This window comes from Sinocyclocheilus grahami, unplaced genomic scaffold (genome assembly GCF_001515645.1).
Source record: "Sinocyclocheilus grahami isolate Dianchi unplaced genomic scaffold, SAMN03320097.WGS_v1.1 scaffold294.1, whole genome shotgun sequence".
Taxonomy (NCBI): Eukaryota; Metazoa; Chordata; class Actinopteri; order Cypriniformes; family Cyprinidae; genus Sinocyclocheilus; species Sinocyclocheilus grahami.
The window spans coordinates 1,062,039-1,089,972 of NW_015505473.1; the positions used below are offsets into that span (position 1 = coordinate 1,062,039).

The 27,934-nt window shown below is 36.0% G+C and overlaps 1 long non-coding RNA gene and 1 pseudogene across 1 annotated transcript in view; one reads left to right on the forward strand and one right to left on the reverse strand.

Annotated features, from left to right (window-relative positions):
- LOC107600934 (uncharacterized) overlaps window positions 1-2,392 on the forward strand; it is a 7,315-nt gene extending 4,923 nt beyond the window's left edge. The window contains exons 2-3 of the long non-coding RNA XR_001610860.1: window positions 414-516; window positions 2,326-2,392. This is a non-coding gene — a long non-coding RNA (uncharacterized lncRNA). The remainder of the gene's footprint in view (window positions 1-413; window positions 517-2,325) is intronic.
- A 5,994-nt stretch (window positions 2,393-8,386) lies between these two features.
- Window positions 8,387-27,109, reverse strand: LOC107600886 (uncharacterized; annotated as a pseudogene).
- Between the last annotated feature and the right edge of the window lie 825 nt (window positions 27,110-27,934).

Sequence of the window (27,934 nt, forward strand, 5' to 3'; positions counted from 1 at the left end):
AGCAAAGTTTCTACAGCTTAATATTTTTGTGGAAACCATGAATCCTTCTTTCAGGATTTTTTGATGAATAGAAAGTTCAATGAACCGCAAATATTTAACATTTTAACTGTAAAATTAAGAGACTTTTTTCAAAAACATAAATATATATATATATATATATATATATATATATATATATATATATATATATATATATATATGCATACATATATACATATGTATGCGTGTGTGTGTATTTGTGCATAGAGTGTTTGCTAATACAGTTATTTACTTATAAAAGTTGTAAATGCAGAAGTAGTGATAACGATATGTTTAGAATAAATTCTTTATTAATAGAAAGCTGGTGTTAAATAAAGTTAATAATGGCAGTATTGCATTTTTATTTATCATATCATCCTTGTGTGTGTTTTCAGGCTGGTAATGGGTTAAGAAGAAACGTTTCACTGCTGTTCTGGCTTGTCCTAGATGCCAACCGAGGACCGTGCAGACCTACATGATGTGTTTCTCATGTATGTGGTATGTCAATCTATAATTGATGACTGATCTTTCCATCTCTGTCCTTTTTTTATCGCCATAAATAGTGACTTGGTCTAGCACTGCAAACTGCAAATGCAGCCTAAATGCAAGAATATACATCAATACAGAGCGTGAGAAGATGGAAAACATAGTAATATTGATCACCTCTGCCTGCAACCTGTAAATTGTATGTTTTTAGGCCAGATTGAGTAAAATAATCAAATCCAAGACAACAAACATCTTGGGATAAAGTATGCACACAGAAGTACTGTGGCATTGCACCAACCTCAGAGGGTTGCTATGGTTATAAATTATGTCCAATCTCTTCTTCAGAAAACTAGGACGCAGACCAAGAGCACAACTTTCAACCAGCCAAATGTTACACCAAAAATATGCTATTTAAAACGAAAAAAGGACTGTCTGTTCTTAAACTGAGGCACAATATAGCTGCTCTATTTTTGACTGTTTTAAGTCACATCAAAAGACTTCTGTCAGGATCTAGACGATGATATATGTGGGTGCCTTAGTGAATTTTAAACTTTTTGTTATTTTTAAACCATTTTCTCTATACATGCGTTTCCTAATTATTGACGACTGCGAACAGGGAACATTTTATGGTGTTTCAAGGTTGTGCACAGTTATGTGTGACAGTTTATTTACATCTTTATTTTACTCTGTAAAGGTAGATAGATAGACTGTCAGGATTATGAACCTGTTTTGCCCCTGTTTCTGTTTCAGTGTTCCCTTATTTGGTCATGTTCCTGTTCTTGTTGTCTCATTATTAGTTGATTCCCCGCACCTGTCTGTCCCTCGTTAAGTTTAGTATAAATGTGTAGTCTGCCTCATGTTTCCTGGTCGGGTCTTGAACGTCTTCCTTGTGCTCTGTCTCCCTGTTGGATTATTAAAGACTCTCGTTTTGTGAAATCTCCACGTTTCCTAGTTCCTCCCGTAAGCAAAGTGTGACATATACAGTAGCTTGATAGATAGATATGTTTATTATATGTTTGTATTATAACAACACCCTGGCAAACACCCAGAACACCCTGGCATTTTGGCAGCAGATTTTGCATGGGCAAGCACCGCTCATATTTCTTTCAAAAAAATGTTTAGTGGCATCTGCTGTCAAGTTCAATAAATTAGTTCACCGTTGGAGTTCTCAGCCTGCGGCTAGTTTGCAAAGCAAACAACAGGGCTAATGCCAGAAAGGCCAGGAAAACAAGAATGAAGCAGCTATGTTAAATTGCATTATCTAGCGTTGCTGAATCTCATTCGTCAATTTACAAAACAACCACACCATCTCTGATGAGAATTATAAAAGTTATCTCTATGGGTCTGCCATAGAGGGGTTTTCTGGCGACATAGGAGGCATTTGACACGGCTGGAGTCTCAGCATGTTGATGAAACAGAGTTGGCTCTCTTTATGGTCACAGTTCAGGAATTCCACGCTCTGCGCGCCTGTAGAGCTGTACGATTGCAAATTGGGCAATTGGTGGAGTTGGAGCTCAGTCTGGCCATACTGTCCACACATGGTGGTCTCCAGCTATCAGAATCCTGGCTCATTCTTCTATATGTCATGCTGATCGTTCCATCTGTCGGAATTGGTTCTGGCTCTGTGCACGGAATTCCCTGTGGAATCTGTTCATTAGAATGTTCAATAAAAGAAGATGGAATCTGATTAAATCAAACCACCGTTGCACCTGTGTTCAACATCACTGGAGATTCACCACAAACTCATATGTTGCCTTTTTATCTTTTGCTGTATTATGAAGGTTATTTAGAGGTAACGGAATAATTTTGTCATTCTTTCAGAATCCCCATCAGGACCATCTGCCAGTGTTTGGACACGAGTCGAAGGTGATATTAAAGCAGATGTTAGGTGAGTTTACCTTCAGCTTCTTTATTGCCAGATCAGCAGTCTCAAGGTCAGAAGCTGCACGCAGAGGCACTCTTTAAAAAAAAACTCGGCCCACTTCTAAAGTGTATGTGATTCGAAGCAACATCACAGACACTGCCTGAAGTTAAAAACCTCTTTTAAGTTGTGCAATGCACCTGAGATATCCTCATGTATTCTATAAAGAAACAAAAAGTGACATTGTATTACTGCTGGTCTGTTGTATGCGAAAACTCCCAGAGCTGTGCAGTCAAATAAAAAGCTAATTAATATGTATGAAAACAGATCTGAGACCCAAACAAAGTAGTCTTGTATAGTTTATTGTAAAATCTATGAATATTACATCTCTAGCTAATGCAATTATAAAAAATAATGTGCATAATCAGTTCTCCGGAAACACATATCATATCTGATTTACATTTCATTGGCCTAATGACCAAATTGTCACTTTTAATTTTGGACATGGTATTATTTTGATACAATACGCATTTTATTCATTCACATTCAGGAACTTCATATGCATTATTTCACATGGTCAGGCTAATACAAACTAAAAGGTAATAAACAGTGTATGTGTGTATATATGTATATATGTATGTATGTATGTATGTATGTATGTATGTATACGTATATACATGTATGTATATATATAAAAAATTATATATATATATATATATATATATATATATTATAATAATTTTTTTCTGTCATGGCAAAGTTTTCAGAAGCTATTACTTCAGTCTTCAGTGTCACATGATCCTTCAGAAATCATTCTGATAAACTATATTTTATCTAAATAAATAAACAGAAATATATTAGTAAATATATTTCATATAAGTAAAATTCGAAAACATTTTGTGTAAAAACTGTTGTAATTCAATCATTTTATAATATATTCTGACGTATAGCATTAATTAATTTGCGCTAGAACCAAACAATGGTTATTTGATTCAGTAAAAGAATTCTTCTACAATCATAGAGCATCTCATTCAGAGTGCCTAGGGCTGTCACAGGGTCTGTCATAATTTTCCTCCCCTTGTTTTGCACCAGCCAGCACAGAAAGACTCAGCAGAGGAACAGTCTGTACACCCATTGCATGCTCTTTGAACACAGACACACAAAACACACAAGACACTGCAGGCGCGACAGGAGATGAGCTGTTCAGAAGGCTTAATTAACGAGGGCGAAACATCTGCATACCAGCATATGTTTAGGGCAATCACCCAGCATGATGATCTCTCCATCTCACTAGATGACAATCAGGATGTATTAACCGGGCAAGACCTAACATATGGTGTATGTCATAGACACATCCTGTCAGCATGGTCAAACATATTCATTAATGCCACTTAGCGTTATGAGACAGACAGTGGATGGAAACAGATGAACTGCAATGGAACTGCATTGCACTGCCGCAGTGGCCCCTTTGAGAGGATAACTATCATTGATGGTAATTGATAGCAACATGTCCGGTAATTGCACTACCTACTTGGCAGCTATTTGGTGGACACTAATTTCCACAGTGTGTTTTGGTCTATTGGATAATGGCGGGCGCCTTTATTAACAAGCCTGGAGAATAAACAATTAATTAGGGTGAAACCTGAAACCTGAAGAAGGGCTTTCAGCCAAGCCCTGTCACAGTACACGAATCAAAGATCAATACTAATTGGATCAACAAATCAACATTTTGAATTATTTAATTACATTTCATTTATTATTTAATTAAATGCATTTTTGTCTTATTGTAAGGAATATATATCATATTTTAGAATATATATGTGTGTATAACATTTTTAGCAAAACTTTAATTTTTGAAAAAGATACAAAAATAGAAATGGATAAAAACACCCCTATGCTATGCAAATAATATAAAAAGAATTAAACTTATATTAAATAAAAATGTGTTTATATAAAGGACATTTTTTATTATATATTATTATTAGAAATGTGTACTTTTTCTTATTCATTCTAATAAATCTGTCTGTCTGTCTGTCTATCTGTTCCTCAGAATAAGATATGAAATGAAAATTATAATAAACTGTATATAAATAATGTTTTATTACAATTGTAATATAATTTGTAATTTTATATAAAATTTGTATTTAAATAAATTTAATTAATTATTTAATGAAATTTATTTTTCTTATTGTAAGGAATGTATATATTGTATTTTCGATTATGTATGTGTGTGTATGTATAACATTTTTTGTATAACTTTCATTTTAAAAAGATACAAAAATAGATAAATATAAATAAATAAAAACAACCCCTATGCTATGTAAATAAGATTAAAAAAATAATGAAATTATATTAAATAAAATGCATTTATATAAAGAACATTTTAATTTTATATTATTATATTTGATTATTATTAGAAACCTTTACTTTATTCATTCTAATGAAAAAATCTATCTATCTATATGAATTTCTATTTTATTTAAACATATAAAATGAAAATTTCAAATAATTAAAAAAACAAAAACAAAACTATGCTGCCTCAAGTTAAAAGAGCCCTCATTGTAAGTCTGTGGGATGTTTTTTTTTTTTGTTGGCCCATTTATCATTCACCAGGCAAACATCCTAAGTGTAATTACATGTGAAAGTTTGTTTAATTGCTTGTTTAAAAGTCCTTTAATTGCAAAATACTCAAGTAATAATTTCATATTTCAAGCAAAACATTTGCACAATTAGTGTGAAAAGCTATAAAGGACAGTTGGGAAGTCGATTTGAAATGTAGTTATATGGTCATGGCTGATCTCGCTTTGCTGGAAGATTTGGCGAACCATGCGCTGCGCAGAGAACACATTTTTCAAAGAGCACGCTGATCTGTTTAGTGAGAGCACAGAATGGCTTCTCAGTCAGTAGCGCTTTCTTTGCCATGACTTCAATGAGGACGTATACGTTCAAGTGATAAAGGGAGGTGTCACCATATATGGTTCACTGGAGGCACTTCTGAATGCAAATGACCATGAACGTGAATGAGCATGGTGCTTAAGAACATGTGGGATTTATCAACAATGATTAGGCTACGTTTACTGGTGTGCGTAAGAACCGCATGCACACGTTTGATAAATACTGCATTTTTTTGTACTTACACACATTCTAAATTTTATTCCTAGGACAAAATATAGAACCTTTTCTACGCACTCTTGATAAATGAGGGCCCTGGAGCTTCTGCAAGAACAAAGGCAGTTCTGGGCTTTGGCTTATTGCTTGCTGAAGCTTAGAGGACTCTCAGACAGTCCAATCCCAATTACAGCAGTCTAGCCAGACTGCAGTAGCTGTAGTGTGTAATTCTGCAATCAGTTCAGCAGCACACTAGGACATGTTGCTATCAATTACCATCAATGATAGTTATCCTCTCAAAGGGGCCACTGCGGCAGTGCAATGCAGTTCCATTGCAGTTCATCTGTTTCCATCCACTGTCTGTCTCATAACGCTAAGTGGCATTAATGAATATGTTTGACCATGCTGACAGGATGTGTCTATGACATACACCACATGTTAGGTCTTGCCCGGTTAATACATCCTGATTGTCATCTAGTGAGATGGAGTGATCATCATGCTGGGTGATCACTCCATCTCACTAGATGACAATCAGGATGTATTAACCGGGCAAGACCTAACATATGGTGTATGTCATAGACACATCCTGTCAGCATGGTCAAACATATTCATTAATGCCACTTAGCGTTATGAGACAGACAGTGGATGGAAACAGATGAACTGCAATGGAACTGCATTGCACTGCCGCAGTGGCCCCTTTGAGAGGATAACTATCATTGATGGTAATTGATAGCAACATGTCCGGTAATTGCACTACCTACTTGGCAGCTATTTGGTGGACACTAATTTCCACAGTGTGTTTTGGTCTATTGGATAATGGCGGGCGCCTTTATTAACAAGCCTGGAGAATAAACAATTAATTAGGGTGAAACCTGAAACCTGAAGAAGGGCTTTCAGCCAAGCCCTGTCACAGTACACGAATCAAAGATCAATACTAATTGGATCAACAAATCAACATTTTGAATTATTTAATTACATTTCATTTATTATTTAATTAAATGCATTTTTGTCTTATTGTAAGGAATATATATCATATTTTAGAATATATATGTGTGTATAACATTTTTAGCAAAACTTTAATTTTTGAAAAAGATACAAAAATAGAAATGGATAAAAACACCCCTATGCTATGCAAATAATATAAAAAGAATTAAACTTATATTAAATAAAAATGTGTTTATATAAAGGACATTTTTTATTATATATTATTATTAGAAATGTGTACTTTTTCTTATTCATTCTAATAAATCTGTCTGTCTGTCTGTCTATCTGTTCCTCAGAATAAGATATGAAATGAAAATTATAATAAACTGTATATAAATAATGTTTTATTACAATTGTAATATAATTTGTAATTTTATATAAAATTTGTATTTAAATAAATTTAATTAATTATTTAATGAAATTTATTTTTCTTATTGTAAGGAATGTATATATTGTATTTTCGATTATGTATGTGTGTGTATGTATAACATTTTTTGTATAACTTTCATTTTAAAAAGATACAAAAATAGATAAATATAAATAAATAAAAACAACCCCTATGCTATGTAAATAAGATTAAAAAAATAATGAAATTATATTAAATAAAATGCATTTATATAAAGAACATTTTAATTTTATATTATTATATTTGATTATTATTAGAAACATTTACTTTATTCATTCTAATGAAAAAATCTATCTATCTATATGAATTTCTATTTTATTTAAACATATAAAATGAAAATTTCAAATAATTAAAAAAACAAAAACAAAACTATGCTGCCTCAAGTTAAAAGAGCCCTCATTGTAAGTCTGTGGGATGTTTTTTTTTTTTGTTGGCCCATTTATCATTCACCAGGCAAACATCCTAAGTGTAATTACATGTGAAAGTTTGTTTAATTGCTTGTTTAAAAGTCCTTTAATTGCAAAATACTCAAGTAATAATTTCATATTTCAAGATAAACATTTGCACAATTAGTGTGAAAAGCTATAAAGGACAGTTGGGAAGTCGATTTGAAATGTAGTTATATGGTCATGGCTGATCTCGCTTTGCTGGAAGATTTGGCGAACCATGCGCTGCGCAGAGAACACATTTTTCAAAGAGCACGCTGATCTGTTTAGTGAGAGCACAGAATGGCTTCTCAGTCAGTAGCGCTTTCTTTGCCATGACTTCAATGAGGACGTATACGTTCAAGTGATAAAGGGAGGTGTCACCATATATGGTTCACTGGAGGCACTTCTGAATGCAAATGACCATGAACGTGAATGAGCATGGTGCTTAAGAACATGTGGGATTTATCAACAATGATTACTTACTGGTGTGCTTAAGAACCATGTGCGCACGTTTGATAAATACAGATTTTTTTGTACTTCCACACATTCGGAATTTCATTCGTAGGACAAAATATAGAACCTTTTCTACGCACTCTTGATAAATGAGGGCCCTGGAGCTTCTGCAAGAACAAAGGCAGTTCTGGGCTTTGGCTTATTGCTTGCTGAAGCTTAGAGGACTCTCAGACAGTCCAATCCCAATTACAGCAGTCTAGCCAGACTGCAGTAGCTGTAGTGTGTAATTCTGCAATCAGTTCAGCAGCACACTAGATAGAAATGTACTGTTATTTACTGACAGATGATTGTCTGAAGCACTTCAACAAGGACAGAACGTTCTTAAAATGGAATAGAAAACAAGTCACCTACTTTTAAACTACTGTTTTGCAAACAAACTAAAAACAAAAATAAAATAATAATATCCAGATTTTGACTTCCAAATCCAAATGCACTTAGCATTTGCTTTATTATTGTTTATTTTTGCATAATTGGCATTTTATTTGCATAATTATTTTTTTTAAATTCCAGCAAAATATCAGCTTTGGTTAAAAAAATATTGATATTGGCCTTTAAGCAACCCATATGGGCTGAAGCATAGTTGCTGTTCAGAAGTCCAGAGTGTCGTGCTGGTAGCGCAGTCGCGTGCTGTTCTCACTGTAGAACTGACTGAACCAGCGTCGGTGTTTCTGAATGGCTGAGTCTTCTTTCACAAGCATAGGTTTGGAGATGTACGTCATGTTGTTCCAGATCATCACATCTCGTTCAAACTGTAACAGCAAAACCATCAGTTAAGATCCCATAAGCAACCTTTGGTAGGGTTATTGTAACTAAACAAAACAGCTTCTTTTAAATAAACACTGATACTAACTATATATAGTTTCTGTTCATCAAAGACATCATATCATGGTTTTCACAACTGTTTTCAACACTGATAATAATTTTTCTTGAGCAGCAAATTATATATTCAGCATATTAGAATGATTTCTGAAGGATAATGTGACACTAAAGACTGGAGTAATGATGCTGAAAATCAGCTTTATCATCACAGGAGTAAATTACATTTTAAAATACTGTACATTCAAATAGAAAAGTTATTTTAAATTGTAATAATATTACACAAAATTACTGTTTTTACTGTATTTGTGATCAAATAAATGCAGCCTAAAAGGGTTAGTTCACCCAAAAATGAAAATTAGCCCATTATTTACTCTCCCTCAAGACATCCTATGTATATGACTTTCTTCTTTCAGACGAATCCAATCGGAGTTATATTAAAAATTGTCCTCGCTCACCCAAGCTTTATTATGGCAGTGGGCGGGTGTTTTCATTCAACAGTCCAATAAAGTGCATCCATCCATAATAAACAATGCCACACATGACTCCGAGTGGTGAATAAAGGCTTCCTGTAGCGAATCGATGCGTTTTTGTAAGAAGAATATCCATATTTAAAACGTTAGAAACCGTTTTCTCTAACTTCTGCTAACTATCATACGTGCAAGCCGTTCCGGGCAGATGACGTAGGACGTAAGCGCAGTGCATGCACCAGTGAGTATATGCTAGTCTCGTGAGAACCAATGCTTACCAACTTTAGCAAAGGACAACCAGTCTCCTCTTGGCTAATATTGAAAGCTTCTGACATTTTTCTTTACAAATCCTCGTTTTGTACTTCTAATTCGTGACCAGTGTTTTGTTTTGCTCTCTCCTCCGCGTTTCCGCGTTCATCACTTCTCACCGGCGCATGCATACATCCTACGTCATCCACCGGAAAGGCACTCTATTGTTAACGCGCATACGACAGTTATTTTTCTTACAAAAATGCATCGATTCGCTACTGGAGGCCATTATTTACCCCCCGGAGCCGTGTGTGGCATTGTTTATTATGGATAGATGCGCTTTATTGCACTTCTTTTGGACTGTTGAATGAAAACACACGCCCACCGCCATTATAAAGAGCCAGGACAATTTTATTTATATAACTCCGACTGGATTCATCTAAAAGAAGAAAGTCGTATACTCCTAAGATTCCTTGAGGGTGAGTAATCATCAATTTTCATTTTTAGGTGAACTAACCCTTTAAGGAGCAGCAGTAGTGTATGGATGCAACATGTAACAAAGTTGCCAATTAATATAGAATTCCAAATGTCAACTCTGCATTCTGCTCGAAGAATGAATTTTGGTATCAGGGGAGGGATGGTGCTTTGGTAGAAGATGGTGTATGATACACACTGCAGTAATGGCTCGACTGGGGTAACTCAGTGCATGATCACACCCCGACCCAGAAAACTGTGTTCAAAAAGCAGGAAAACCACACCTGGACCCACCTACAAACATAAAAGATATCATTCATATCACCAGGGAGTAAAATCAAAGTAATTTATGCTGCATTCTACTGTGGGAGACTAAATAAAATAGATTAATTCACATATATCATAACACAATTCAGATTCTGCCTCTCGTGCCTACAGCACTTTCCACTCTCAAATAGACACAGACACTTTTTAACTTCGACTGAAAGTGAAGATCCAAGCGCAGCCTTGAATTACAACTGCTTTCACACATACCGTCAGGATTATTCGCCGTCACTATGGTGACAAGGCAGTTCCTTTTTAGACAACACAAAAAGAAAAATGTTGCACAACTGACCATGAGTGAAAATTTTGGCATTGAGAGGGAAAAATAAGAAGGCTACACTTCACTATAGGGCTCTATATGTTAACATTAGTTAATGCACCAAATTAACAATAACTATAAAAATTTGATGTAATTTTACATTTATTCATGAATACATTTAAAATATATTAAAAAGTAAATTTTTAATATTTCAGGTAAAATAAATTACCATTAGGTAATATAATATAATATAAACAATGAAAAATAGCATATTTATAAATTAAATAATAATAAATAAAATAATAAATATAATAAAATAAATAATAAATTAATATATTATAATTATAAATTAGATAAAAAGCCATAAAAAGAAGAAAAAAATTGAACCTTATTTTCAAGTGTTGACATTTTTTTTGCAAATTCATTTAAAAAAGTGAAAAGCAAAAAAAAAGTTTGCAGCACAGAATCTAAATAATTTACCCATAACGTGATTCCTGATCTGAATCTGTATTTAGTGCAGCCATAATTCACTGTACAAGAAAAGCATCTAATTTGTAAATCTGACACATCCTACGGCATCCAACACAATCTCTCTCTCTCTCACACACACACACACACACTCACATATTTAATTTACATAAAAGCATGCTCTGTATGCACGTGACTAACTGCTTAAAATACAGCAAACAACCATTAGAACATAGAGATCAAGACACGCTGTTGTGTGCGAATATCATTCATGACTTGTTTTCCATTCTGCTAACCCCAGTCAGTCTCCAGGCATTTCTCTCAGTCTGCACGGCTCACTCATGCCCTCTAGCTGACGGTCCAGTCAGTACCTGTCTGGCCTGGACGTCCAACTCAAGAAGAGGCCAGTGCCATCCGAACACAGTGAGAGCGTTTCACCAACATCTGTGAACAGTGCTTGTTCGGCTCAGGCTCAGGCTTCCACTCCACCTGGAATCACATTAGGTCATACAGGTTTTGAACAACATGAGGGTGAGTAAATAATGACAGAATTTTCATTTTTGGGTGAACTATCCTATTTAATAATTAACAGAATATTTTTTTAAACACTTAAGTCCACTCTGAAATTTACAGTACTTATTTCACATGCAAAAGTTTGCCAATCATAACAAGTAATTTACATAATCATATTTATTGTCTTAAAGGTACAATGGCAAAAGTGTTTTTGGACAATTTTTGGAAGTAAATTAGGCCAGTTATTGATAAAAGTAATATTGAATAATGGTATTATATAAATAAAATGCTACAAATATGTAGTTACGAGGCTCTAAGTACGCCTTCGATATATACGTTCTACTATGTATCCTAGTTTTCTGTGACATAAAGACATAAAATCTGTTGACCAGGATTATTAATGTTAACTGAAACTAAAATTAAAACCATGTTCGTTACTTGAAACAAAATGAACATGAACTGAATTAAAATAAATAAATAAAAACAGAAACCTTTAGTTAATTTTTTTATTTCAGCTAGTTGCCAAGGCAACATTTCTCATTTTTCATAAGGGCCTAACTGGATTTCTTCATTATGAGCGTTTCTATAGAAATAATACTTTTCTGAGTCCATGATTGTGAACAATTCAGAGTATAATAAAGTTGTCAATTACAGTAATTATGACTCGGTGTAAACGTAGCATAGAAAGTACTAAAATAACTAAAACTATGTAAACTAAAACTACTAAATGCTATATAGAACTAGAAAATTGAAAATAAAATTCAATCAAACCTTCCAGTCATGCCTTATAAACTCCCAGGTCTTGCTGTTAGTATACCGCAGATCAACTCCACTGACGATACCTGGAGTGCGCAAATGAGCCAAGTGTGCGATGTCTGCTGCGTTCTCTGGAATCTCCTGAGAAAAGAGAGACGAAAGTGTGAATTAAAATGACTGCTAGATACCAACATCATATTCACTGAGAAATATAAAATACATCGCTCACATACGAAAAAAAGCACCAAAAAAAAGCACCGTCTTTCAGATGAGACGTTAAACCGAGGTCCTGACTCAAGTTCAAGTTCAAGGTGATTTATTGGCATGACATTTGTGTTACAGTATTGCCAAAGCATTTTAGATGTGTACAATATAGAATATGATTACACCATCAAAGTAAAAAAGGAGACAAAAAATGAGTAATAAATAAGAGAAAATAAATGAATAAATACAATCAAATAAAAATAACAACAGTAGACAGTATTTCTAATATTAATAATAATAATTACAATTATATACAATGAAGACTGTCAAATAAAGCAAATGAATTAACCATTTCGTATGGTGTGTATGGTGTATACATATTTTGCAGCTAGTTTGACTGCCATCTCATCCTCTCCCGAGTATATAGCGTAGTTTCACTGAGTCATCCAGAGAAGAAATACTTCAAATTACTCTCTGTGGTCATTAAAAATCCCATGGCACTTCTCGTAAAGAGTAGGGGTGTAACACCGGTGTCCTGGCCAAATTGCCCCCCCTGGCCTTTGTCAATCATGTCCTCCTAATAATCTCCATCCACTTGATTGGCTCTATGACTCTCTCTCCTCTCCACCTGTAGCTGGTTTGTGGTGAGTGCACGGGCGCCGTTGTGCTGTGGCTGCCGTCGCATCATCCAAGTGGATGCTGCACACTGGTGTTGGTTGAGGAGAGACCCACCCCACATGATTGTAAAGCGCTTTGGGTGTACAACAATACATAATAAAGCACTATATAAATGCATCATTCATTCATTCATTCATACGAGCTGAGTTACAAATATGCTGTCTGACCTCGATGTGTGCATTAATGAAATGTTCGGTACGGCCGCGGTACACCCATTCCCCGTGGGTGATCTCGCTCTGTTCTGGAACTCTCCAGCTGGGCTCCAGCCCGTCACAGTGAAACCACACCAGAACCTGCCCGTTGATCTCACAGCTGGGCCAGCATCGCACCTTCTCAAACTCAGGCACTAAAAACATCCAAAAAAATGTCATATACTGTACAATAATGATTAAAAGTTTGAGGTCTTAGTGCTTCTCTGATCTCTCACCTTTATCTGCATATGGAACCTTGACACATTTCCCATCAGCCCCACGGATCTGCCACCCATGGAAGGGGCATTCTATGCATCCCCCTACAACTCGCCCACCCACAGCCAGGTTGGCGCCTAAGTGGGGCAGTAAGCATCCACCACATAGGCCTTGCCATCCTGCCCACGGAACACTGCCACTTGCTGTCCTGGAGGAAAATAAATTTTTCATTTTGCTTTAAAAGGGGTCATTGGATGCAAAATTCACTTTTACAAGGTGTTTGAACATAAATGTGTGTTGGCAATGTGTGTACACAACCACCCTATAATGATAAAAATCCACCCAGAGCTTTTTATAAATCCCAAAAAATAATAACCCCTTTCTCGGATCAAGCCATTCACAGATTCTGGCCTGACACTGGCGTTTTAGCACAGACCCGCCCTGAGTGAGCTGTCAACAGTACACCATTGACCCCCGATGGCCTAAATGCATTTACGTTCGCGCAAATCATCCATGATCCAGCTTCACCTCCAGAAGAAGTGAGTATACGTTTTTTTTTAATGAATCTTTGCAAATCGCCTTTCCTAATAATGTGCTAGTTAGCAAGTTCCACGGCTAAATGCGGCTAAAGTTTACAATCTCATGAGCATTTAAAGGGACATGCACCGAAATGGCTCGCTGTGAACAGAGCTGTTTTTGACAAGGTAAAAAGGGTGTTGTTTTACACTACCATTGAGAATTTTTAACCAAAGTATGCTGTAGACTTTTCATGAAGACCCTAAAGAATCATACCAACTTGTGGAAAATGGGCATCTGATGTTCCCTTTAACAATAAAATAACTTTAAAAATAGTATGCCGCAATTGGTTACAATAACCTAAAGGGGCAGTACTGGCCTTTTACAAGAAAAACAAAACAAGGGACCCCTTAGGTTAATTGCATAACTGCCACCGACTGTCATTCTGGATGAATTTCCTTTTAGAAAAAGCCTGGGCTTGCTTGCTTATGCCCCAAATGCCCGAGGTTCCCACATCTACTGTTATATCACATACTCTCGCTAGTAGTGTAATTATATGTAGTGTATTGAAAATAATTGATTTTCAATTCATATGCAGAAATGAGGTAAGAGCTGAGAATTACATTTTATGTCACATCATTGAAAATGTGTGACACTGTTTGCTATTGTGTCTCAACCTATATCATTAGCCAAATTGAAAAGTTAATAATTATTTAAAAACAAACAGTAAAGTATGTCATTTAATAATTAGGCTTATTGTGTTATATAACTGGGAATAGGAGTAGCACATTCAAGACCGTAAAGTCCTGATTTGCACACTCATTCTCTCTCTCTCTCCTCGGGTCTACAGCTACAGGACCCAAAAACTCTCTTTCTGTTATGCTGACCTGAGGGGTTTTATTTGCCTGCAATGCAGAGCCCCTGAAAAAAAGCTACTAGACTCAAATGACAGAGAAAAAGCAGTGGAATCCAACAAACATTAAGGCAATAGCGAACAGTATGAAAGTACTCTGTCATTTATTCTACACAGCAAGTACAAACAACAAGAAATAGCCATGAAGTGGTCATATACAGTACATTTCAGATTATGTATAAATAGGGAAAGAGAGGAGTGTGTTTCAGCTGCATAAGCATATCAGGTATCATGTCTGTTATCTGATATGATTCCTATGAGGCATTTAGTCGATAGCCCATTTAACTAAGGTTTTATGAAGTGCACATCAATACGCTGTAGCAGTAACTGCATGCAATTAAATGCTGTGCCCTTTGAGATCACTAAAGGAAACTCCATTTAGCTGTCTCACTGCTTAAAGATGCTGCTTTTTAGTCTCTGGGTTTGTGATGGAGAAGCGTCTAGATGGCATCTAAGCAGACGTCAAACATGGGTCAACTTGTACACTTACACTACCATTCATTTAAATCTGTGTATGTGGAAACAATCTTAAATTTACGTTAAATGCAAATTGTTGAATTTAAGAGTCATTTTGACTCACTTAAGTAGGACTTAAGGATAGTTCACCCAAAAATACTGTCATCATTTATTCAACCCCAAGCTGTTCCAAACCAATATGAGTTTCTTTCTTCTGACATTTTGGAGAATGTGGGTAACCAGACAGTTTCTGATCCCCATTGACTTCCCTAGTATTTTATGTTCTATACTTTCGAAGTCAATGGGGACCAACAACTGTTTGCAACTGTATCATTTAAATGAAGTTGCAGTTTAGTACATTTAAAGGTGACATATTATGCCCCTTTTTACAATATGTAATATAAGTCTCTGGTGTCCCCAGAATGTGTCTGTGAAGTTTCAGCTCAAAATACTCCACAGATCATTTATTATATAATTTTGAAAATGCCTATTTTGAGTGGAAGCAGAAATCACTTGTTTATTTTAGATCTGTATGGCAGCAGCAATATACAGTAGCCTAAATAAATCAATAAATCCACTGCTCTGTTGTCTCCTTTGAGGCTGGGACTCTAAATAGTGTTCTGTGCTGGTCTGTGCAGCCAAAGACAGAACAGTTAGCATGTTTTGTTCAAACTTTCGCCATGGCATTAGAGCTGGTACACCGTTGTCGCTTGCAAAATCAAAATGACGGTGCCTTGAGTAGAAGTTTACAGATTAAGGGGCGGTAATATTATAATGAGATCCCTTTGCCACGTCACCAAGGGAGCGAAATCAGACGCGTTCGTTTTCTCAGACGCTTGCGGAAAAAGGCTTACCTAAACAAAGTGATTGGGTTCATCTTTTTCACGTTTCCTTGGTTGGTAGATGCACCAGGGACCTGATTATAGCACTTAAAACCTGGAAAAGTCTGATTTTCATGATATGTCACCTTTAAAAAATATTAAGTTTAAATGTAATTTCAAATAACACTAGTTATTTCATAAATGATATTAAAGTACTTAACATGTTATTAAAACATAATGATTTAAAATGTATTTTAAAGGAAAACTTTTAACTTGAATAATTATAAGGTGTGCTCAGACTCAGTCATGAAAGAGTAGGCCTACTCTTTTTAAGTATACTGAAGTGGCTATTTATTTTATTAGTATTATATTATCTACAAGTGCAGTTTTTAAAAATATATTTTATAGTTTAAGATTTTAAGTACACTACATAATTTAAAAGCATAATGATTTACAATGTAAGCTAAGCAACAGGCACTTAAACATAACAAAGACCAGTAACACAAGACAAAGACTTTGCAATGACAGGACTGCACGTACACAAATGCTTCATCCTGATCGTGGTATAGTCTGTCAGAGTGATGCACAATGAAAATTATATTCGCACAGACTCCACAACCCTGTCTGAAATCAATAAGAGCCTCAAGCATGTCTCAGAAGGTTCTCAATAACTATGCTGATTTTGCATAACAAACTGATCGAAGATATTAATATAGCTGCATTTTTTGCTGCAACATATGCAAAATAGTGTCTGTGAGAAATCACCCAAATGAGTTCAAGCTGGTCTCAGCAACTTGTATGTTTGTCATAATGGTATTAATTCTGTTAGCATAGATACTTATGGCATACATTTATGGCAAAAAAAAAAAGCTTACCATTACATTAGCTAATATTCAGTTAATACTTATATACATGTATAAGGCACATATTTTAGGTCCTGAGCTTTCATCTTTTAAATGACTTTTTCTCTTTTTAACTACTCATTTAAATAATCAGGCAGTGTGAACATTTATTTTTTAAGTAGTCTCTTGATTTATAAGAGCATAAAGACTGCATGTATAATAACTGTAGAGTGTTGTTTTTGATGAAGTATAGGCAAGTATTTACATTTATACATGCAGTGCATGCAAACCACGGTTTAGTATAATGTGTGTAATCAAATTGAATTTAAATCGACCCCTTTAGTAAAAATATTGGGTCATAAGCTCTTTCTCTGTAACAGACATGAGGATGTAACATATGCAACAAAACATCTGCATTATTGATCTCAAGCTGGGAGTGTCAGGATGTAAATGACTGTTTCTGTTCTTGAAATGACCTGAAAACCCATCTGGCTCCAAAACAGTCAATGGAAAGCTATTTCAGTCTCAGATTTACGTCTGCGCAGTGCAGAAGGGTAACACATGACTGCAAAGGTGCGAAGTCTCATAGGGAAATGTAACTCATTAATAATTTTAACTGTTAAGTGTCTAAGGGGTGGCATTCATTCCTGCGTTCAAAAACGTTTAGATGGGGCGCAACGTAAGGGGACGTTCACGCAGTATACACACTTGCGTTCCCTCTGCTTCCAGATTCGACTTCTAAAAACGCAGAAAGCTGCTAAAACTACTGTATTGATGGAAAAAATATTGACTTTGATGTAAGGGTTACCTCCTGTGTATTCTTTGAAGTTGACATTTTATGTGTCATCTTCCTTTTAAGTCATTTTTTATTTTTATTTATTTATTTATAAAAAAAAGGGGAAAAAAGATGTTTCACTTTTTATTTATTTGTTTTTGTTCAAATTTTTTGTGAGTATTTTATTGCTGTGACTGTATCCCCTGTGAATGTTGTATCTTCAATTAAAAAAAAAAAAAAACTTCTAAAAACGCGTCTCCGTTCGATCGCGTTCTTTGACGCATGCATACGTAAACCTATTTAAGCGTTCCTTGTTGCTTTATGATGTTCTTTCCCCAAGTTCTGATTTGATAATTTGTTTTACACACAGCTTCTGTGTTATCATTTGATCAGTGAGGGATCCCATGACACTTCGACTGCTGCAAAAATGAGAATTAAAACTGTAGGACAGTAGGACATTTCCAGGGACGTGATTTTACCTCAGCTGTGCAGTTTTATTGAACATTTTGGCGGTTGTTACTTACCCAGCACTGCCACACTCTTTCACATCTCCTCTCTCCAACATGTGAGAGTCTAAAACCCGGTACCAGCCGTTTAGATAAACCGGCGGTAATTCTCCAGTCTTCCGCCGCCGCCGCACTTCGTTGGCAGCCTGGGCACGAGAGCGCCCGTCCTCTGCGATGTACCCCACCTCATCCACACCGCGGAGCAGCTCCAGAGGAGCGAATAACAGTCTGTACAACCAGCCCATCGCTAGGAGCAACACGCCCGTGAATATGCAGGCTGCCGCCCGCGTAGGGGCTCCTACCAGTCCGGTTTTCCGCCACAGTTCTGGGTATCCCCCTCCGAGCACCGTGTCTGATGGATCTTGAACGAGCATGACTAACGTGGCGGTGAGACCGATCGCTGCCACCGCGACCGCCTTGAACATCAGTGATACCCGCGAATTCTCCAAGACAGCTGCGATGTCACATAGGTGCTATGACAGTCAGTCAGTGCTCTCGATAAGCCCTCCTTTTCTCATTTTAGTTTCTATGTAGACAGTAAAGCGGTAGTGTTTGTTTATGCATGCTATACTTTTTTTTTTCTAGGGGTCTTTCAAAAAGCAGCATATGTCCGTAGCGTTCATGAGAGCCGTGGATACGTGATGCTGCGCGTGATTGACATTCACGAGGCCACGCCCACACGCAGGTGAGATTTCCGATTCAGAGCCATAAATGTACAGTGCGACACTGTACATGCACTTTTACTTCATAAGCAAAGTGCAATGGCGAATTTGGTTTTTATTCGGTTAATAAGTAATTTCAGTAGCAGCGAACATGACCACCCATTCATCATTCCAGAACTGTAGCATATAACTTTGTGATATTTTCCAAAGAGATTAAGAATTTTAATTGCTTCGTCAATCTCCAATAAACCAGTATCGCAATCCATAAACAAGACCTTACAGGAACACTGGACTCACCATTGTTAGGGTCACTGTGAGGGAGAAAAGAAGACATAGAGTTAGATATGACATATTGGGTCATTATAGTGTTACTTGAAATAAAATGAATGTTAAAGGAATAGTTCACCCAAAAACCATCCAAGTTGTAGATGAGTTTGTTTCAGATTTGGAGAAATTTAGCATCTTATCACTTGCTCACCAATGGATACTTCTGGCCAGCATACCAGCCAGCAATCTATAATAACGCTTTCTCCAGTGAAAAAGGTATTGTCATTTTTTTTATTGCTTACTTCTCTCCTCATTAAGACAAGCATTATGTATAGAGGACTCATATTTTAGCCTGAAGCAACGATTTGAAGTAAAAAAAATGTCCTAATGAGGAATTTGTTTCTTATAAACACATAGCTTTTCTCTACAGAAGACATTCATCGATGGACTGGAGTCATATGGATTACTTTTGGATACTTGTGATTTGTCCGAATCGCTAGGTTTGCTACCCCAGTTGACTGTGTACTCCTCATAAGTTGCGATACCAGCATCTAGTCCTCTAGATTCAGACAGGGCAACCGAGAGAGCCCTGACCTCCTCCCTGTTAGAAATCAATAGTAGTTTTTTTTTTAAATCATGACCATAAAGGCCCCTGTCAGTACCGTTCAAAACTTTGCATTAATTATAATTTTACAAAATATTTCTATTTTGAATAAATGCTGTTCTTTTGAAATTCCTATTAAAAGAATCCTGAAAAAAATGTATCACTGTTTCCACAATAATATTACAAAAAATATTAATTTATTTGATCAAATATATGCAGCCTTGGTGAGTATAATAGACTTCTTTCAAAAACAACAACAAAAAAAAGGAGATATTACCGATTGGAAACTTTTGATTGTAGTGTATTTTAAAGATGTTTTTAAAAAATAGGCAAAAATAGGCCTTCTGAAGCAAAGCGATGCATTTGTGTAAGAAAAATATTCATATTTTTATACACCGTAATCTCTAGCTTCCACTAACTGTCTTACGCACGTTCACTAGAGAGTAGGGCTGTGCGATTTGGGGGAAAATATCAAATTGCGATTTTTTTTTTGACAGATATTGCGATTTTAAATTTGCAAAGTCAAGCTTCAGCTCAATATTGTCAATAATGTACAGCACAGTATGGGTATCATTACCCTGCTGAAAAAAACAATAGAAACCATCACAGAAATTATTATAGTTTCCATTAAACCATTACAAAATTATTTTTTGCGGTTGCGAGCCGAGTGCGAGTAAAAACGAGCATTACGAGACAGGTTGTGAGTGCGGCAAGCGTGAACAACTCGTCCATGACACGGGATTCGCGCTGCGTGGGGCAGAGAGGAGCGAGTATGAGAAGCATTCACAGACACAGGCTGTGTGTGCGCTCTTCTGAATTGGGAATAGCCAACATGCATTATAAACTTATTTCAAATTAATCTGTTGGGGAGATAAAATGTGTAAGATAACGTTCACGCACTAACAAAAACATCTAAGAATGTATCTTTTATTCTCCAGTACTGAAAACAGAACCGATAAGGGAGCTTTTGATATGCGCTGTGACGCAGCTCTTGCAAATCACCTTTTTTGTTCGTTGTCTGTCATTTCGAAGCTTAAGTTGCATACGTTTTTCTTTAGTTTTAATTTGCCTAACTATCGATCTGACCCTGTAGACGCCATAATCTCACTGTTTATGCAGTTGTCTAGAGCACTGCTGATTGGGGAGAACGGAGGTGCGCTCACTCTTGCCTAGGGCAAGTAAGACTGCAACTCAAGGCTGGCAGTCATGCATATGCTCTGGAACAGAGTAATATCACGTCCACATCGCAGGCTTTGTGATCAGTAAATCGCAACGTCTCAAATCGCGATTTCGATTCAATTTCGATTAATCGCACAGCCCTACTAGAGAGTGGCGTTCCAGCTTCAAAAGGCCTTTATTAATAACTCCCCGAGCTGTGTGGAGTACTTTTAATGATGGATGGATGCACTTTTTTGGGCTTCAGAATCCGACCACCATTCATTGCCATTATACAGCTTGGAGGAGCCAGGAGATTTTTTTTATATTACTCTGATTGTATTCATCTGAAAGAAGAAAGTCATATGCACCTAGGATGGCTTGAGGGGGAGTAAATCATTGGGTAATTTTCATTTTTGGGTGAACTATCCCTTTAAATGTTTTACTGTTTTTTTTCATTAGAAAAATGAAAGTGCACTGTTTACAGACAGCATATGTCAAAAAAAAAAAAACTAAGTAAATATATTGTGGCCAGAAAAAACTCTAGATGCTTCAACGCTAGCAGACATAAACAAAAGCCATAAAACCCTCTTCCTGGTTTTATAGGGTCTTTAAAAATTCTCAAAATGATTCCACACTTACACAGGGGTGGACACCAGGGCGTTATTGACAGAGGGGATGTCGAGGGTGGCAAAGATGTGGCCATCCATGTCATTGACTCCAGCGATGTAATCAATGTCAGCAGCATTCCCGAAAAGGGTATCAGGCTCGGCGGGGAGGAAATCACCATCAATTACCGGGGACAGAGCCAGATTATGTACAATTGGCTCTAGAAAAAAAATGTGACTTTTCATTGCATTTACTGTGTTTTTGTGCCAGTTATTATAGATAACTAAAACTAAAGCAATAAAATGAGTTTCATTACTTGAAATAAAATAAACGTTAACTGAAATAAAATAATGGGATCAGACGTTCAGCCATATTAAAGGGACAGTTCACCCCAAAAATGAAAATTGTATCATCGTTTACTCATCTTCAGTGAGTCAATGAATTTTCATTTTGCTTGAACTACTGCTTTAAAAAGCATGTAAAGGAATTAAAAGACACAAGCAGACATTCTAAATTTTCTTACCGGAAGCAGATGTACTAAATTTCACATTCCCAGCAAGAGTTACAGCCTTTGGATCTGTCCTCCTCAGACAAGCCACCATCCCGCTATCAGTAGGACATCCTACCTTTCTTGCAATCTAAAGGTGTACAAAAAAGAATTTATATAGCTTTAAAGAAATAATTGTATAAATTGTAGCTGTAAACCAAGTTGTGATATCTATACATTAATTATTAACCAACAAAAACATTCAAATGTCTGTATGTGAAACTGAACAGGTTACTTCACTAAGTAAACACTAGCAAGTGTACACTAAAGTATTTTGCAAAAGGCTGGGAATGAGAGTAAACAAATTCCATAGGATTTTGCGACCATTTTATATTAGATGCTAGTACTGTACGCAATGTCTGTTTTTGTATTTGGCAATGTGGGACATTCATGAAGGTGAAGCTCACCTCTTCAGCATACTGTCGTGGATTTCTGTTGACAGCCCAGGGACAGAGAGCAACACCACTCTGTGAGATAGCTCTGCGGATCAGGCCGTTGTTTTTAGGGGAAAGAATCTGTGCAGGACACACACACACACACACACACACACACACACACACACAGAAATTAGAAATTATATTACTGAGAACATGCTCACTCTGCAGCCATAACAACACACAAAGACTCAGCCATTAAAATGTAATACATAAGCATGCAAGTAAAACATTTTTTTTAATGCAGCACCTGGAAGTTGACGCTGGCTCCCCCTGCTGACTCTCCAAAGATGGTGATGTTGTCTGGATTGCCACCAAAATTCCTGATGTTTCTGTGTACCCAAGCGATAGCGTTGTGCTGATCCCACAGGCCATAGTTTCCTATCAATCAGGACATGCTCAGGTCATCATTTAATACTACAATCAATTAATCCATACAGTATATACAATGAATACAGCAGGGGCGTAGCCATCATTTCAGAAGTAAGGGGGACAGAAATGTTATATATATATATATATATATATATATATATATACACACACATTTCTGTAGGATGTATATACTACCAGTATACACTACCAGTTTGTAAACAGTAAGATTTTTTTCTGTTTTTTAAAGAAGTCTCTTCTGCTCGCCAAGCCTGCATTTATTTGATCAAAAGTACAGCAAAAACAGTAATATTGTGAAATATTTTTACTATTTAAAATAATTGCTTTCTATTTGAATATATTTTAAAATGTAATTTATTACTTTATGTTTGATATTCGCTGCATATTCGCCTAAGCTGCTTTAGGGACCGTCTGCAAATTTACCTCAAACCGAAACGAAGTACAATAATTTATTCAAATGAATGTTTACAGTAAATTAATAATTTACTCAAACTGACTAAATATATATTGTCAATAACTCGCCTTAGACAATACTTTCCTTAAGTATGTACACTACACAAATATTTTTAAAGGAAAAAATTACAGTAATTCACCAAAATGGGGTTTTTCATGTTCCAAATGTTGTATGTTACTAGTGACTAGACTGAGAAAATAGTTATTTTAAATAGCCTAGTAAAAATATTTCAAAATGTTACCGTTTTGCTGTACTTTGGATCAAATAAATGCAGGCTTGGTGAACAGAAGAGACTTCTTTAAAAAACATTAAAAATCCTACTGTTCAAAAACTTTTGACTGGTGTATAGGCAACCTAAATTTTTCTCTAATTTCTAGCTTTTAATTGGCTTAGAAATCAGATAACTGCTGGACAATAACCAATAATAATGATTTGTTTATATACTACAAACACTTTTTAATCCCATAATAAGGCAGAATAGTTTCTATACTGTAATAAATGCTGTGTCAATTAGCACTGCATTGTTCATATACTTTATTTATTACCTGGAGATGACTTGACAAACACAAATAAACCATATATTGTGTATTGTCGCAATCGTATGGGGGACGAATTTACGTGATATTAAAAGTGAGGGGGACACGTCCCCCGCGTAATCCACGCCCCTGGAATACAGCTGGGTTCAAAAGTTTGAGCTTCTATCCAGCTAACAGGGAACATTCTCAGAACTTCAGCTAACATTCTGGCAAGGTTCTCTCAAAGTTCTTCCAGTAATGTTAATTCTTTCAAAACATTCAAAGTCATCTGATCTTTAATCGTGTTCTCAAAATGTTAGCACAAATCATAATTTATAGATTCTTAAATGCTAATAAAGCAATAAGCCCCAAGAAGCCGTGGTTTACAGTGAATTTATAACAGCTAAGGGGCGTTGTTAGGGGCTCTGCTTCACGACGTGCTTAAAACCCCCTTAGCTGTTATAAATTCACTGTAAACCACGGCTTCACGGGGCTTATTGCTTTTATAAAACAGTTATTCCATATAGCAAGGTTTCACAAAATAAAATGGAGCAAATAACGTGTAATGATATTAATAAAAACATAATTCTTCCACCAATCAATGTAGTTCCTTAGAATCAGTTGTAGTCCGAGCAACAGACAAACGTAAACAAAGGTGTATGTTTGTAGAGTAATTTACAACAGCTTCGAACGCGGCACAGCCAATCAGAATCAAGGACCGGAACTATCCGTTTTATGAATGGTTTTAAACTCGTTTCAGAATCTTCAGAAAACTTTCAAAAGTGATGTTCCCACGATGTTTGCAAAATGATCAGATGGAATGCTCCCTTAACGTTCATCAAGAATTTTTTTTTAACATTTAAAAAAACTGGATATTTTGAACATTCAGAGAACATTTTTATAATGAAATGGTAAGGTTAGCTTGAGTGATGGAATTAATATGAGGCAGGAGAAAAACTTTCAGTGCTTTTGTTAAGATTTTCCGTAAAATGCAATACCTGAAACATTTGATTGGAGGAAAAATTATATTTCAATGTTTCTGCGTTCTCTAGCAAAACTATTGTGCTCCCCTGAGAAACTTAAGCTATATTATCAACAACGTGAGGTCGTATATATTTTTCAACGTGCGAAAATTTCGGATGAAAAATTCAGACTCAGTGTGCAGAGACCTTAAGAGTGAATTAAAACATTTAAACTGTGTTCGCTCGAATAATGTTTGAGTTCTTTGTGAGCCAACGCAAAGTTTCTGCTGGAAATGTAATAGCTTTTAAGAGTAAGAGTGAATTAAAATGTTTCTTAGGGAACACAAAAGCATTAAAATACACATTTTTTCCCTTTCATCTCATACTTTTCCCCAGTGTTATGTCTGCTTAGGGGCTGCATATTTTTTCCCTCCTGTGAAGTATTATATTTGTAAGACTCTAATTCAAATGAAATCTTCTACACAGTTTCTTACCAGGTGCGTCCGCATCTCCGCTGCTGAGGAATCCCAGGGATCCGACACGGTAGTTGAATGTCACCACGATGACATTTCCTCTGTCTGCGATCTCCTGTCCGTCGTACAGGTAGTTGTCCAAGAAGTTTGCACCCTGACCACCACCAAGCAGGAAGCCACCACCATAGATGAACACCATAACAGGCAGATTTGTAGACACTGCAAAGGAGAAGGTGTCAAGCCACACGGTAATATTTGTAAATAATTTAGGGCTAGTTCACCCATCAAACTCCAAAATTCTCCCATCAAACACAACACTGTCGAACAACATTGGACCCAACTGACTTTAACTGTATGGACAAAAATGTTCTTTTTTGTTCCTCAGAAGTTTGGAATGGCATAAGAGTGAGTCAATAATGACAGGATTGTGATTTTCGAGTGAACTATCCCTTTAACTTACTATTAGTGTTGTCTTGTGATTTAGAACAAATTTGGATTACCAGTGTTGCCCTGAGGAATCCAGATGTTCAGGTAGAGACAGTCTTCACTGCCCACGACATCAGTAGCGAGAAGATTGAGCTGCATGCACCTCATTCTGTAGTCGGTGGCTTTCAGAACATCTGTGCAGGTAGAGTACACATATTTTAGACCCTAGTTGTGCCTGAAAACATCTAAACAGACAGGTGTACTCACCGTCCCAGCCTGGGTGAGGAACGGGCTTCTCTAATCTGCCAGGTGGAGCAGCGAAGGGGATACCCTTGAACACGTCCATATAGCGGAAGAGTCCAACACTGTGACTCTTTCCCTGTACCATCCCTCCTTCGGTGTACACAGATCCTAACTGCAACACGTTCACGGTTCATTTTTGGTAGAAATTACATTACAGCATATTTAGCATTCTAGCCATGTTCTGCAACTGCTGCCATCTGTACTGCTTTTTGGTACTCGACTAAAAATGATGGCGTGTAAAATAAGACCAAGTAAAAAAAAATGAGATATTTAAAAAAATTTTCAATTCTTACATTCTACAAAACTGTTGAGCTCATTCACAAAATGTTTACGTTCCCATGAGAAACTTTATATTTGGTCACAAGGTGAATTAATGCAAAGTTGCGCAAAATTGTGAGTGAATGCAAACATTTTGCAAGCGGAGGCAGTGTTTCTCAGAATAATGCAAAATCCCCCATTATCATGTCTTAAGTGCCCTGTATTAAAAGTATAATACCTCATAATAACAACTCTAATACATAAACGTAATGAACAGTTAAGCATAATATAACAAAGTGACATACAATATTATTAATTATAAAAATGTATATACAAATTGTAAAAATATATATTATAAATATAGGAAATACAATTGATAAAAGATTTATATCACAAATAAAATAGGCCATTCTGTAATTACAATTTCCCAGTCACATTTTTAGGTAAAAATATGCAAAATACGCTTTAGGCTTTGGCTACATTACTTTTCAGTGACTGATATTTTACACCGATTCATAATATGTTTATTATACTGCATCAGATAAAAAGTCAGATTTTTAAAAGGCATGGATATGGAGTCTTTCCATCCCAAAGTCTTGCATAATTGACAATGAAACTGTTAAATACAATGTTTTTTCCCCCAACAAAAAATACACATCCAAGTGGTTAGTAAAATCAATTTGAATGAATGCATATCATGACTTACAGAAGCTGCATTTGCTGTGCCCAGGATGAGGGCAACAGAGATAAAAACTCCCAGCATCGCCATCATCATCAGTTGCTGCAAGTGTGACATTGAAGGGAGTTCTGCCGCTTTTATAAACAGGCCAAATCATATCTCTTTTTCAAGGTGCGCCAAAGCCGTATCTTTAAAGTACACAGTCCCTGTATTAATGTATTAACTGGACAACATGTGTGCAGTTGTGTTAAACTCTCATGGAAAATTTGTGTGGAGTTCATTAGTAGTTTTTGTAATTTTCAACAACACACATTTTTCCATTACAAAGATATATTTATGAATGCTAAAAATATTTGAGCCATCTTGCAGGATAATTCCACAAAGATTTTTGTTAACCAAAGAAATTAAATAAATTTACCATCTGTTAAAGTCTTGACTACAATTAAAGTAATATTAATTGTTTATTAAAGAAATAAAATAATATAATAAGAAGTAAAATAAAAGGATGATGAATAGAAAGTTCATCAGAACAGCATTTACTTGAAATAGAAATCTTTTGTAAGTCTTTGCTGACAATGTTTTTACTGATCAATTTAATGCGTCCTTGCCGAATAAAAGTGATCATTTCTTAAAAAACAACAACAAAAAAATGTACTGATCCCTTTTTAACAGTAGTGAATATATAAACGCTTAAATACATAATATGTAAGGGATAATGTACATCCAGCCGGTTGTTATCTCAGAATAAACCCCGACAGTCTTGTATCAGCCTGAAGGGGTTTATTCTGAGATAACAACCGGCTGGATGTACATTATCCCGCTTATTACACAGCTACTTGCCACATAAGTAAATAATTAGATGCGAAATATTGATTTGAGTTGAAATATTTGAACGCAAAGCTTCCGTGAAGACAGCAGTTGCGAGCAAGCAGCAAATTCAAACTG